General features: G+C 43.1%; 1 protein-coding gene across 4 annotated transcripts in view; it reads left to right on the top strand.

Annotated features, from left to right (window-relative positions):
• Window positions 1–15560, top strand: part of ZBTB38 (zinc finger and BTB domain containing 38) — a 58823-nt gene that overhangs the window by 21068 nt on the left and 22195 nt on the right. Inside the window, exon 1 of one of the 4 annotated variants that reach the window (XM_073576613.1) lies at window positions 10845–11780. The exons of the other annotated variants lie outside the window; for them this stretch is intronic. The gene's annotated coding sequence lies outside the window, so the exon portion shown is untranslated. Of the gene's footprint in view, window positions 1–10844; window positions 11781–15560 lie in introns of those variants that run through there. 4 annotated transcript variants of the gene reach the window in all.

Below are 15560 nucleotides of genomic sequence, written 5' to 3'. Positions count from 1 at the left end.
TTTTTCAATGCTTTTTTTTACGGGAAAAACGCGCTGCAAAAAAAAACAAGTGTGAAATTAGCCTTACTTTTATTTTTTACAATCACTGGTGTTCATGTCATCATTGAAATGGAATTGTTTTGATACATAAAGGGAAGCTATCATTAGAAAACAACCTACTATTTAAATCAAGCTTTTCTGTTAAATGTATTTTCTAAATATTTTTGACAATATATTTTTTTACATATCACAAACTGTAATCAAAATTAAAAAAAAAATAGAAATCTTGTCACATTTTATGCTATGGAGTCTTCTGAGACCCCATAGCATAATAAATGTAATATATGTAATTAGTTTAAAAAAACTCATAATCACCTCACAACTCACCAGCAGGCTCACTAACCATGCAGTAACACCAGCAGCCACCGGGGGCAAAAACTAATATTAACCCCCGATGGCCTGAAAGGAAAAAGGTTTATATAAGAGAATCCAGAATCTGACACAGATTTAAAAATGGATCGTGACAATCCCCTCTTCTCTCGGGAGGGCTCTGCACTAGCATGCATAAGGTCAAGATCTTGCACACGCACGTGCGAATTTGCCCTGGGTCTCAATTAAGCTAGAAGTCCCAGGTCAGTATCAAAGGCCCGGGGATTTCAATGTTGGGTGGCGGGGATACAAAGATGCAACGAGGACCAGACGAGAGATGGTGAGGTAGAGATGTGAAAGCTAAGGTGATTATAATTTTTTTTTAACCTTTTGATGGCCCCTTACAGTTTAGTAAAATGGTGGCCTATTTACTGAATCAGAAAACAAAAAAAACAAAAAATGCTTGGCTTCAATATCACCATAATGTGAAAGCCATAACTTCATTGCGGGTTTGTTTTACAAAAGCTTGCTTTTTTGAAGAGCGAGCCGCAGTTTTTGTTGGTACCATTTTGAATTTCATTTTATTATTCAATTTTTTGAGGTGGAGGCGATGTGACCAAACAACAGCAATTCTGCAATATCATTTTTTTTATGTTTTGACATTTATTCTATATTTCACTAGTTCAGACAAATATGCACATGTAGCAATACCAAATATGTATACCTTATATATATTTTTTTAGTTTTCGCTATTCACATTTTGAGAAAAGTAATAACTTTCCAGTGTTGGCTCCTGAGCCCACTCCAAACTGTAAGTGCACACATCTACTATAAATGTACATGAAAAGTTACAAAGGGGTTAGAGAATGAAGATAAGTGTGAAAGAAAGATTATATCTCTTTTGAAGATAACAAAGTAATGTCAAAAGATAGTTACAAAATGTTAACTGACAAGCTGGAGATATCTATCAACATAGGGTATAGAGGGTGAGGGAAAAAGCCCAATACCAGCACCAGTTCTTAAGGCCCCGTCTCACATAACGAGATCGCTAGTGAGATCGCTGAAACGTCACAGATTTTGTGACGCAACAGCGTTCTCGCTACATGTGACACATAGCGGTGACCGGCCCCTCCGTTGGATATCGCTGATTGTGCTCGAATGTCCTGGGCCATTTTTCGATCGTCTGTGTCCCGCTGGCCAGCATGCATCGCTGCGTTTGACGCCGACGAGCGACCTCGTTGACGGCGCAGAACTCAGGGACGCAGGCGGGAGTCGTCAGATAGCTGCTGTGTGACAAGGTCCCAACGACCGCCGAGGTCATTATATGGATCGCCGTATCGTTGCTGCGTCGTTGAAGAGATCTGTCTGTTTTTTACTAGCGACCATGCAGCGACGCACCAGCGATCCTTACCAGGTTGTATCGTCGTCGGGATCACTGGTGCGTCGCTATGTGAAGCGGAACCCTAAGACGTAGCACTATACCCCTTGGCTCCAACAGTAATCCACTAATTATTTCAGCCAAGCCATTGAGCTAATTTCGGACTGTCTGTGAAATTGATCCAAGATCATGTGTGAAAATATATGCGATCCCTAATGTGATCATTTACCATGAGTTGCGTTGCATATAGCTGACCTCATTTACCTATTCTGTTATGGTAGAGTGACTAGTGTTGGTTTTTGTTCTATACTCAAGTGTTGGAATTTCAAACCTCAAGAAAGTTACAAAAGAAATACAGATATACAGTAGCAGGGACTTTCTATATGGATGACAAGTAAAAATGCTGTCACACATGATAAACCATACTAGCCCAAAGTGGAGCAATTGCCCACCACAACCAGTCAGTTTCCACCTATGATTTCAAGGTGCTGTAAAGAAAGTTAGAGAGCCAGTCAGGTACGGACTGGGACTGAAATTCAGCCCTGGCATTTGAAATCACACAGGCCCATGTTGTCCCCGTCCCCAAGAACCAGATGGGATATATTACTAATATTACACTGGATGGAGGAAAGGAAGATTTTCTACAAGACCAATATTTCTAATGATATCCGTGGCCTGCTGGGGTAAGTGATGGAGTCAGCGACTTTGTGCTCCATCTCAACTCTTAACAGTATGGGTGTCTAGAGCAGTGGTCCCCAACCTTTTTTGAACCAGGGACCGACTTCAAGCAAGACCATTCTTCCATGGCCCAGTAGGGTGGGATAGAGGTGTGGCAGGGGCGTGGCTTTGGTCATAAGGGGCGGAGCTATGGACAGGGTTGTAGTTTAGTATATATATAACATATAACCCCCATATATATGATGGCCCCACACATGTAATCCCCCATTTATAATATGATGGCCCCACACATATAACCCCCATATATATGACTAGATGGTGGCCCGATTCTATCGCATCGGGTATTCTAGAGTCTCTGTTAAAATAAAAAATAGTTATATACTCACCTTCCGACGGCCCCCGGACTCTTTCTCTCCTCTCCATGCTCCCGGCATTTTCCGGTCCACTGTTACCTAATGTAACACCAGTTACACCCAGATCTGCAGTCACTGTACTGCTGTTACCTAATGTATTGTACTCCAGTTACACCCAGATCTGCAGTCACTGTTCTGCTGTTACCTAATGAATTGTACTCCAGTTAAACCCAGAGCTGCAGTCACTGTTCTGCTCTTACCTAATGTATTATCCTCCTGTTACAGCCAGAGCTGCAGTCACTGTTCAGATCTTACCTAATGTATTGTACTCCAGTTACACCCAGAGCTGCATTCACTTTTCTGCTGTCACCTAATATATTGTACGTAAGTTACACCCAGAGCTGCAGTCACTGTTCTACTGTTACCTAACTACCTAATGTATTGTACTCCAGAATATGTACAGGACTGTGCCTGTGTAATGAGCAACGCAGCAGTGATGCCTTTAACTGCTGTAATGTGCCTGTACAATAAGCAATGCGGCGGTGTTGCCACGATGATTAAGCAACTGTCGCTGATTGGTCGCGGCCTAACTGCCGTGACCAATCAGCGAGGTGAGATTTCCATTACAGACAGACAGACAGAATTAGACAATTATATAGTAGATGGCCTCACACATGTAATCCCCCATTTATAATATGATGGCCCCACACATATAAAGTATGATGGCCCCACAATGTACCCCACAAAAATACCTCTCTTCCTCCACTGCTGCTCCAGTTGGGCTGCGGCTGCAGTGTTACTAAGGCCACGGGCGGGAGAACAGAGTGAACGCTCTCTGTCCACAGACAGAGCTGACACATAACGCCGTTATGATAACGGGGTCAGCGCTTTCCCAGCTGCAGCCACACATGTGTCGTAGTGCTCAGATGATGAACGCCGTGTGCGTACGCACACCCCGCCCTGGTGATAGGTGATAGGTGTTCTCTGAGCCGCCGCAGAGAACAATGTCTGTGTGTATAGTGCTGGTCGGCGCCACCGCCGCGGACCAGCGCAAGAACCCCAACGGGCTGGTCCTGGGGCGGGCCGGTGATTGGGGACCCCTGGTCTAGAGAACACTGATTATGTTAACAATGTAGCAGATAAGAGACCAGACAGGCCCTTCTGGCATTTGCCAGAATTGTCAGATGGCCAGTCCAGCCTTGGAGCCAGTCATACATAAAGTTACCACATTTTTTTACCCAATAGGGCACACCTTACTATTGGATCTACCCCACATTTATACAGCAGGAGAAAACCTTATTTCATACTAATTAAAACTTGGCTGGTGGTGTAACAAAGCAAAGTAATTAATAAGCAGATGGATCAATATCACCAGAGTTCAATAAACTGGTCTTGCAAGTTATATATGGAGGTAATACTTAGCAAAAAATTTAGGAAACGTCAGCTTACCAGCACAAGTGTGTATCCTCCCAGTTGCAAACCAATGCCTCACAAGGAAGAGGGTGAGGCAGCCACAGCAAAGAATCCAAAAAAAAAAGGAAAATCCAGCGTAGGGCGACAGTTGCTAAACAGTAACTTTTATTCCAGATGGATAAAAATTATTTGGCTATCATATTCAGTCCATCACTGTATCACACTTATAGGACAAGATCAATGCGTTTTGACTTGCATCTTATTCATGATCGTAGCCAGGGTAATGTGTTTCTACAGGTTCCGGACTGTAATACACACTTTCTAGCAAGATTCTTTACTACTAAAAATTGCATATTAAAGGTGAGAAAAATATGATAAATCTGAGACATGACTGTGGCTGCTGGAGCAATCATCTGATTGCACTGTGTCCTGCTCCTGGGCACACCTGGCACAACGCTCATTTTGCTCATGAGAAGCAGCAGCCAACCATCAGGTATTAAATGGTAGACAAGTATATACGGGCTGTGCATGTAATACAAGTTCACCCTAATAAGGTATATGGTCAGCGCTTGTGGTCAGGAGAAAATCGCTTGAACTGAAATTAGCACAATGTATTTAAAGGGATTCGGTGGGTAAGATAAATCACCCACTCCCACCCCAAAACTGCATATTATGAGCATGTAGGTCTTTGAACACTAAATCCATTGACACCTTTATATCTTCTCCTTTGCTCCATTCCCAAGAAATCAGTGCTTAAATTCACATGCAAATGGAGTGTTCAGTGCTCTGGGTGTGGCAGAGCACTTCCTAAGCCACTGCCTTCCGAGCCTGTATTCTCATCTACCACCAGACCATTTAGCTTAATTGATAGATCAGTGTCTGTCAGGCACCAGACAAGAAATCATATCAATCAACCTAAAGAGGCTGGTGTTGGACGAGAAAACAACCTAACAAAGCTGGCAATGTGTCGAGCAGCTGAGAGACATGCAGCCGCCGGGACTCAAACATATTTTTCGAGCACGCCGAAGACACTCGGTTAGCGCTCGTAAACCGATTATCAAATTATCCGAGCACATTCGCTCATCACTTGAAATTAATTAAAACATTGATTTCCTGGGAATACAGCAACAGATACAAGATGTGGTGTCGATGGATGGCTATATGTGCGTTGTTGTTTTTTTTGGGAGAGGGGGTGATTTCACTGATAAATTCTATTTGAAGCTTTGTAAAACATATTGTGCAGTAATGTTGACACTTAGATCAGATATTGGGAACAATGGGTGCAGGGAAAACAAAGTTTCTTTACATATGTCAAGTGCACAGAGATGCATGGCTAGTGAGCAGATATGCACATATGGAGAATTTACAGATTTTTACATAAAACTTAGTATGACAAGGCAAGTGACTGTATCTGACTCTTCGATATCTGCCGTGGAAGAAAACAGTCAGTAAATTAAATAAATTATGTACGCTCGAGACAGCTTGTTCCGAGAAGACAGGAAGTGGGACAGTCATATTTTGTAAGGCTGATCTCAGCAATCTGGGTACATGCCAAATTTGCAGATTCACTTACTGCGGTTTGTATCAGTTGGTTGCCGGCCTGTCATTCTATATTCTCACTGTAAGGCATTGCTTTTTTGGTGTGGAGCTGGAATATGGTGGCATTAAACAGGGAGATTTGTTAAAACGTATTGTAAAAATTAGTTTCGGAAATCAAACCATAATAATTGCTTCATTTGACGGAAGCAGATTTTTTTTTTCAGTTCCTACAAACCACAGTAGTGATATCTGTCTTAAAGGAGATCTTTTATAGGGATCCATAAAGACATTACAAAAGTTGAAAAAGCATTTTAACCCCTTCCTGCAGCAGCCATTTTTCCCATTCATCACTTATTGTAATCCCAAGAAGGGAAAAACACCGTGAGTACAACTTAAGTAATGGTGCTAAAGGTTAGGTTCCCAAACCAAGTAGTTATAAGTTATAAACCTAGCACTCAACTTTAGGATATTCAGAAGAATATTTATTGCAGTACGTAAAAAAAGTTTCGGTCAAATCTTGACCTTCAGTTACGTACTGTACCAAATACGTGGTAATAGGTAATAAACCTATTGTGAAGATTCATGTGCTCTTAATTGGGGTGATCCGTCCCATTGTAGTATGCTTATAGAGGCCAGTAGATGAGGCAACATACGCACGTATGCTGTTTACTGGGGAGATCCGTCCCACAGCCTTGTGTCAGCTAGTAGATGGGGCAGGACGTGCCTCCAGACCCAGTATCTACTGCACGGGCAGAGGGACGGATCACCCCAATTAAGAGCACATGAATCTTCACAATAGCTTTAAAACCTATTACCACATATTTGGTACAGTACGTAACTGAAGAAGGTCAAAATTTGACCGAAACGTTTTTTTACATACTACAATAAATATTCTTCTGAATATCCTAAAGTTGAGTGCTAGGTTTATATTGTAATCCCTGTCTTCCAAGAGCCATAACATTTTTTTATTTTTCTGCTGATATAGTTTTATGAAGGGTTTTTTTCTCTTCATAGGACGAGTTCTAGTTTTAGATTTCACCATTCAGTTTACAATATGATGTACTAATAAACAGAAAAAAAATATTTTTGGAGGAGGCAAGGCGACCGCAAAGTGGCCATACTTTTGTACTGCAGTGTTCTGTAAATGTAAGGCTATGTTCACACGTTGCATTTTTTGTAAAAAATTTTATGCAAATTTTCAGCTGTGTTTTACAGTACCTGCAAAGTATATGAAATTTCAGAAATCTAATACACGCAGCTTTTTTTTGTCCTCAGTGTTTTGTGCAAAACCTTGGGTTTGGCAGAATGGAGCATGTCACTTCTTTCAGCGATTCTTCAGTGTACTTCACCCATTAAAAGCAATGGGTGGTGCAAAATGGCTTATAAATATTTCACCAAAGCAGATTTGACATTATTTTTAATTAAAATGCTGGAATAATAGGCATAAATACAATAATAAATGTCAGCCTTAGCTACCCATATTCAAGCTTCGAAGAAATAAGATATTGTTGTATTTGGTGATTTGGAAGCTTATTTAGCTGCTTTTTGGACAGATAGTCTATGTCCACAGATATTATAAATAGCATTTTAGATAGAGAAAAACATTGCCACTCATATAAACATCATTCTTATTCATCGCCCCTTCCCATGTAATTCTGGGATAATGGTTAGCATGCTTGCGCACCGATAGGTAATGCTGCAACAGAAAGCAAAAAAGTCAAATTGTGCCCTCCATATAACTGAGTCAATGTATCTCCAAAAAGGCAGGTGTTGTGAGTTAATTTTCCCCTTCACCGTCGATGTCTGATGAACTCCCTCTTCTGGTGAAGGAAGGAAGTGAGGCTGATTACCAAACACCTGATCTGGTAGATGATGACTGGGTAACAGGAACTTCTGACTGGATATAAGGCAGCCGACGCCCTTCTGAGTCGCTGGTGATTTCTCTGCTGGATTCTTGGAGAGCAGTCTGATTCCTGCTTCCCAAAGATAAGTTTTTGCTCTGCTATTGAACTTATTAGTTTTGTTTTGTTTACCTTGTTTTTTGGAGTTCAGCCATCCCCGGTCGGGGGGGTGCTGAGTTCCATTTTTGTCTCTGATCAGTTTGTCTCTTTGCTCTGTCTTCAGAATTTACCTGAGTGCTGATATAGTCATTTTGAAGTCCTAGCGACTTCAGGGCCTGTTTTTCCTATCAGACGGTTGGGACATTTTTTGGTAGGGTTTTTTACGGATTGCAGACAGCAGCTTTTCTATCCTGTCCTTTTTAGTTAGCTTGGGCCCCATCGTTTGCTCAACCTATCTTTCTATCTGTGTTAGTGTTTTCATCTTGCTTCACCGTCATTATATGTTGGGGGCTGCCTATTGCTTTGGGGTCTGCTCTGGGGCAGTTTAGATTTCCCCTTTCTTTCTTTAGGCCTATTTAGTTCTCCGGCTGTGATTGAGGGGTCTAGGGCATCGTAGGAACCCCCCACGGCTACTGTTAGTTGTTGTGATAGGATCAGGGGTCTGCAATCCGATAGCTACCAACCTCTCCGGTTTTCTGGACTTAGCTTGCATTTTTGTTTTTTCCTCCTTCGGTGACTCATTCATAACAGGCAGGTCTTATGGGATGTCCCTAGATTGTAGTGGTTAGTCATTACCAAAATTGGTCCAAGAAAGGGCAACAGGTAAACCAGTAGCATTGACAAGGGCATCTAAGGTTCCCTGATGCATGTGGGGACCGAAGGCTAGCTTGTCTGGTTCAATCTCATCTTACAGCTACTGTAGCATAACTTGGCTTAAAAGTTGATGTTGGTTAAGATAGATGGAGATCCCGCTCTTGGTACATAGTTATATGGTTATAAAGAAAAAAAGATAGCAAGGGGCCAGAACACAGACTGCATCACAGCTTGATCCCTGCCACTTCCGATAGAGCCTATGATGGCATATGATCATTACAACTCTATAGACCACGGAGCAATAGAAAAAGGTGGCCTCATTTAATGAATCCCATTTTCTTTACACCATATGGATGGTCAGGAGCAATGCCATTGCATACATGGGTAAGAGATGGCACCAGGATGCACTGCGGGAAGATATTGGTGGACACAGTGTGTGGTGGTCTAGGCAATGTTACCTGGAAACCTTGAGCCCTTGCAGGTTTGGCAACTAAAACCTATCAAAACACTTCTGTAGACCCTGACAACCCCTTCGTGGCAACAGTATTCCCTAATGACAGCCCTCTTTCAGCAGGATAATACAGTACTTCCCGCCACACTGCAAACATTGGTCAGGAATGACAAAGAGTTTAAGGTGTTGACTTGACCTCCATATTCCCCAAGACAACAATCTGAGCATCTCTAGGAAGTTCTGGGAAAATAAGTCCAAACCATGGAGGGCACCCATAAGATGGGTGATAATTGTATGATCTGAGTGTCTGATGACTAGAATTGGAACCCAGGCCTCCTGTTTGAATGAGCAGCAACATGCATCTGAGTCAACTGCACCATTTGTTGCCTATGAGACTGGCATAGATTGGCAAGTACAGAGCTCTAGTGCTGACATCTTGGCACCAAATAACACAACACCTTCAGATGTATTCCGGGGTCCATGATCCGATAGGTCAGAGCAGTTTTGGAGGCATAAAGAGGACTTACATAATACAATGTGGGTAGATTAAATATTATAGCTAATTGGTGTAGGATTGATTGCGAGCTTATATCTGGACAGTGGCTGTAATGCAAATATATTCACAGTGAAATCATAAGTGACATCTGGAATTCCTAGGCTTTTGATTATCAAAAATAAGTCTGTGACTGCCACCCTTCTCCCGATCCCCAATGACAAGATAGAACCCGTGATGGAAATGAAATGCTATATTCCTCTTAGCTAGACTTATATATCCCATAAATTATATAGCATTTCATTTACATCATTGTGGACTGGAAGGAGCGCAGCATTCACTTCACAAAGAAAACCACGGATTTCATCAATGGACCCCAGTAAGGATTAGTCTAAAGGTCGCCAGAAGCAAACTCCCATCACCTGTTATCTAGCTGTCGCAGGTGAACGCAACAGGTGAGAGCTGCTATTGAGGAGATAGGGGAAGCTAACATACCTACATTGTTTTGCGCCATCGGATGCTACCCTATGATGCGCTTTTCTCTCATTTTTACGGTGTTTTGTTTAAGAATTAATAATTCTCCTAATCATACAAGTCAGCGTGAATCCCAGGAGAATAGCTACAAGGAGTAAGGCCAAGGGTTGCAGCTGTACCTGTGCGAAACCTGTGCGAAAACATGCCACTGGCCCATGTGAGGGGAACAGTACTACTAAAGATCTATAATAATTGGGGGTCCTTTTGGAGATTTTGCAGTATCAAATTATGCCACTGTCATACCTGACCTATGGTGCATGGGGAACATGTAACTGGATAATGCTTTAAAGCAGGGGACGGACATGTCACTGGGGCAACCAGGGGCCCAAGAGGTAAGGGGGCCGCTACCACCTCCAAGGCAGGTGTACATTATGAGGAGCTATCAGGCTGCTAAGGGCCCATAGACTGTTCTTGCAAGGGGCCTCTTCTGTGTCCGCTAGTGCCCAGGACGCATGCATGCTTGTCAGGTATTGTGCACCAGTATTCGCACCATGGGACGCCATTGGTGCCGCTCACCTACCAATGCTGAAAGTGGAGAAACGCTTTACGTCTAGGAGCTTTAAATATCCTGTGAAAATAAGCTATCACCTATCTTTAGGAAGGGTGATATCTTATCGTTATTGATTTGTGGGGTCTGACCGCTGGGACCTGGACAGATCGGCAGAATGTGGAATATTTTATCCCTGAATGGGCACTGACATCCCTATTAGAATAGAGCAGGTCAGCTGTCGGACCACCAATACATTCATTGCCAGAAAAAGCTGATCCATTAGGCCTCTTTCACACTTCAGTTTTTTGCATCAGTCAAGATCCGCCAAAAGGATGGATGGCGGAGCCGTTTTAGTACTGATGACAACGGATGTCACCCGTTGTCCAACAAATGAAGAATTTTAAAGGAATCGCAGGAGAGAGAGAGAGAGAGAGAGAGAGAGAGAGAGAGAGAGAGAGAGAGAGAGAGAGAGAGAGAGAGAGAGAGAGATTTTGTTTTTTTTTCCGGCACCCAGAAAGAATTTTGGGTTAAATGAGTGTCTGGAGGATCCGCCACAGAAAAAAAAACGTTGCAAGCTCCATTTTGAAATCTTTGAGGATGGTGACGGACAGCAACTTTTGGTGGATCCGCAAAAAAAACGGATGCAACGGACGGCAATCCGTCACAATCCGCCATTAATGGAAGTCAATGGGGAAAAAAACGGATCGTCAAAAGAAAATTGCGGATCCGTTTTTTTCAAAACCTGGCGGATTGTGACTGATTGTAAAAAACGGAAGTGTGAAAGAGGCCTAAGGAATCCAATGAGCAGATGTCGAGCAGGAGCACAGTGATGGAAATGCCCCGTTCTGATGATCGGTCAATAAGCGTTCATCTTTTCTGTGGATAGGTGATGTCGCCTCCACCTGACGGGCACTAGAGCGTTATTACTCAGGGGTTATTACTCAGCTGTAGGTAGAGGGCAATCGTACATCGGTTGTCAATAGCAACCAGAGCGAGCCGGCTGCCGCTTGCAGCAGACCTATATACGAAGTGTCAGCCATAATAACCCTATTATTTGCTATGGGCATCAGTAATCTATTCCTTATTCCTATTACATTTTCATACCTTTCCCACTAACATATATTTTTACTGCTGTCGTGGAACTACAAGTAGCAGCAGTGATGACAGCCTACTCCCAGCTGTAGAGTAGAAACTTCCCATAAGATTGCTATTATTGTGTTTGGATAGATGTGGATGTCCTGACTCTGGTCATATTTCGGGCAGTGGAGCGTCACGGCCACATCACTCTCCCCGCAGTGTGCATGTCACCGCCATTAGGTCATTGTGAAGCGAGGAGGAGCCGGCCATGCTCAGCGGCGCCTGCTGTGAGCGCCGGGCGCCACCTGGTGGCAGGACAGTGCGCAGCGCTCCATACACCGCACTGCTTGTAAACATCCCGGCCGCACGGAGGTAAGGGCTGCCATGGCCTCACATTTCACATATGGATCAGAACTCATGCGAAGTCAGGGCTGCAGGCAGCATCACTTGTGGAGAAAGCTCTGGTCCCAGCCAGATGTGTGCCAGCAGCTGGGCCACTGACTCCTGCACTAGTATTGTGTGTGGTGAGTGCACCATATTAGCATCCTAGAAGTGTCCTGTTGCCTCTGTGCCCACATGCCCTGGTGCAGTGCTGCATGGCATTTGCAGGGGTGTGACTGTGGGGTATCGCTGCAGCGGCCCCTGGGCTTGTGCAGTGCACTGCTGCGTTTGGCGACGTGGTTTAGGAACTGCATTGTGTGAACTGTGTTCTATATGTGATCAGGGAGACACGCCTGCTGGGCAGATGTTGGACCGAGCGCTCGGCGCACAGCCTTCTGTAGGCCTCCAGTATCGTATGCGGCGAGGCGGTGTGGCATGACATGGCAGCACCGCAGGCCCGAGGCTTCATCTTCAGCAGGCACTGCCCATCTTTGGGCCTTTGTTTTATTTTTTTTATTCTCAGTCTTTAACCCTATTCATTCCCCTAGCAGACGAGTTTGTCCCGCGGCGCCCTCATCCGCCGAACTAACGTTCACATGTTCGGAGCGGAAGCTTCTGATTTATTCGGTGTTGATGAGTACTTGTAAAGCCGTCATTGCATGTGCATCTTTGGCTATAAAAGACTTGAAAAATGAAAGATCCTTCTTTTTTTAACGTTTTCTCTCATTTAGATCCACTCTTGGCTTAGTAAAAAAATCAAATAAAAACTGGATCATAAAGTACACGTGTGAATATAGCTCCACCGTGTAGAGTTCCATAATGTAGATCGGTTCACAGCTGGGGCTACACGGTGCTTGTGTGATCGCAGCGCGGTACAAGTGGATGGGGTCGCATTGTAACCCCGAGGGTACCGCGACAAGAGAGTCGCAGGAAGTCTAACCGCATCAGAGTTTTTGGCGGCTTGCTTGTTGCAGTGCCCTCAAGGTTACAGTACGCCTCCTTTTACTTGTATTGGACTACAAGTCAACGACTAGCGAACTTTGGTCACTTGACTTTGTGGCCGCCAAAGTCAACGTGGTACCCCGTCCTAAACTTAGAAACATATATCCCTGTGTGAGATGGGCGAATTGATTAGCAGGATCATGGTCCAGCAGTCTATGGCTGCCGGAAAGTATCCCTGTGACCCCCTACTACCTTCTGGAATCTTGTCTTCTGAGTTGTAGACCCAGCATGTCGTTATCGTTGCGGCATGGTGCATGCATGATGTTGCATCAGGCCTAATAATCAGGAGAGACATCAGGAATATTGGCAGATAGGAGATGGTTGACAGGGCCCCCCTCTGGCAGCCATGGACTACTGGTGTACCTGCTGGACTGGAGACTTGTGAATAGATTGGTTCCTCTCAATCCCCGTTGTTTGCAGCCACCAATCGGAGACATCGCTTCATTATTCTGGTGCAGTTTCAACGATATAAGCAGAAATTCTGATTAGTTGCCGTGAACAATGCATTTTTATTAAAAGGGCAGTCAGGTGGAAGAAATTGGTTTTTAAGTGGTCTCATGATGGTATAAAAGAAGCTAAATTGACCATGGCAGATCCTAACTAGGTTCAGCTCCAGCTCTTACCCGATTCCTGCTGGTCTGTACTTCCTGGTCCTGTACTGATACCCCGGAAATGCTTGCTTAGCCAATCAGTGCCCACATTGATGATCCCCAGAAATAGATGGGACCTGGAAGTAGATACCAGCAAGAACCAGTCAGTATCATAATATGATCTGGGGGAATGAATAGCCCCTCTTATACTTTTTACGTAATTATATTATTTCTATTATTTTATGTATGGTAAATTTGAGCCCACGCTTTTGACATAATGAGGGGGTAAAATTTTCAACATAATAATGACAATTTTTCAACATTTTTCTACTGTACTTGAAAATTAATGTAAGGCCATACCCGAGCCACAGCAGGTTAATCAACAAGGGCGTTAGTTTGCTGATTAACCTGTTAAATTGTCCCATGATGTCCTGGGGAAAACAATGTTCTATCGCTCATATGACTCCCCCAGTGTCAGTGGATCCCCTCCCCTGTGCTTAAAGTGTCTTTGATGCTATTCTATAGGTAAATATGCCAATGAGAATATTTTCCTACCTGATAAATGTATAACAGTTTGTAGAATGGACTTTTATTCTTGAAGGGCTCCCGGAAAATTGAGAGCTTGCATTTGTTTTTTGTTTTTTTGTTTTTTATAAATTTCCCTCAATGTTTATCACATACTGATTAATTTATAAACCATACTAATAAAAGCTGAGCTATTGCATCAATAATTATGGCATATAAACCAGGTGCCATATTTAATTTTAGAATTTATTTAAGGAGGTTTGTTCTGACATCTAGTACTAAGAACTTATTCAGAAGATAGGTCATCAATATCAGATCGGATACCCTACACCGACACCGATCAGGTATTATATGTAGACATTGAATAGATCCATAATTAGAAAGGCAAAGCAGAGCACTTCCGGTAAGTTGGTGATCAAGCAGGATCAGACCTGGCCTATCGCCTCAACACATTAACCTAATCTATCCCTGTGTGGCAGCCAAAAGTTTTACCATAACCAGGTTCCCCGCATCATGTTCCCACATGCTTTATGCATCCATTAGCCCTCTGTGTCTGTACTGTTACACACCTAACATTATGGCTGGTCCATACAATCAGGGCAACTGTTACCACCCACCTTTCGTGTCTACCTCCTTCCTCATAGATTGTAAGCTTGCGAGCAGGGCCCTCATTCCTCTTGGTATCTGTTATGATCTATGTGATTATTGTTATGCTGTAATGTCTATTGTCTGTGCAAATCCCCTCTGAAATGTAAAGTGCTGCGGAATATGTCGGCGCTATAGAAATAAAATTTATTATTATTATCATGTGCCATTAATCAGTATTTAGAAACTTGGCATTCATGTGTGAATCAGAAGATTGATAGTTTATTCATGAAAACAATCCAGAAAACAAGAACAATTTTGCCAAAACAAGCTTGCTGCCCACACTAAAAAGAGGGTTTATGCAAACATTGTGCAAAAAAAACCTACTTTTTGGTTATTCCAAGGGTGGTCCCGGACGTGAGGCTTAATTGTCTTTCATTTGGGATTTAAAATATTTTTTTTAAAGAGCTGATCACCTGGTCAGATGTAGACAGTTTTTTTCATATTTTATTCCGGGTACTCCCCATTCATTTTTTTCTTTTTTTTTCTAAATCCTCAATACGGTTTTTGAGATAGAGGCCTTTTTATTCACTGCTAATGTTCACACTTTCTCTCATGGGTCATTGCCCACAAGGTAATAATGTAGAACAGCCTGAAAACACAACCCGAGAGAATCCTTTGAGTCTCACTCCTTTGATAAAGATCATTAAAATCGCCCATATTTCTGGAACCATATGGCTGATCTAGAAACTCCCCCTCCACCTCCAAGGAAATAAAATTAATACTAAGAAGAGCAGCAGGAATAAAATAGGAGTAAAAACTGACCATTTTTGACCTTGTAACAGGTCTTTTTTAAATGGGTTGTCCAAGGCTCATGCTGAAAGTCTGCAGTCACTCGATAACTGCACACTTTTGAATACTTACAACTCACACACCACAAGCTGTTAGGATTCTCTGATGTCACTGACTGATGTCACTGGGCGGGCATGTGACCGCAAATATGTAATTTGCTTCCTTCCGGCCACAGTCCAGCTAGTCGTGCTCAGCCTCGCTCAACTTACTTGTAGTG

This window comes from Dendrobates tinctorius, unplaced genomic scaffold (assembly GCF_039654945.1).
Source record: "Dendrobates tinctorius isolate UK_male_01 unplaced genomic scaffold, ASM3965494v1 ptg000049l, whole genome shotgun sequence".
Lineage (NCBI taxonomy): Eukaryota > Metazoa > Chordata > Amphibia > Anura > Dendrobatidae > Dendrobates > Dendrobates tinctorius.
Note: the sequence above shows the minus strand (reverse complement) of the source record. Positions and strands in the feature narration are given on the sequence as shown.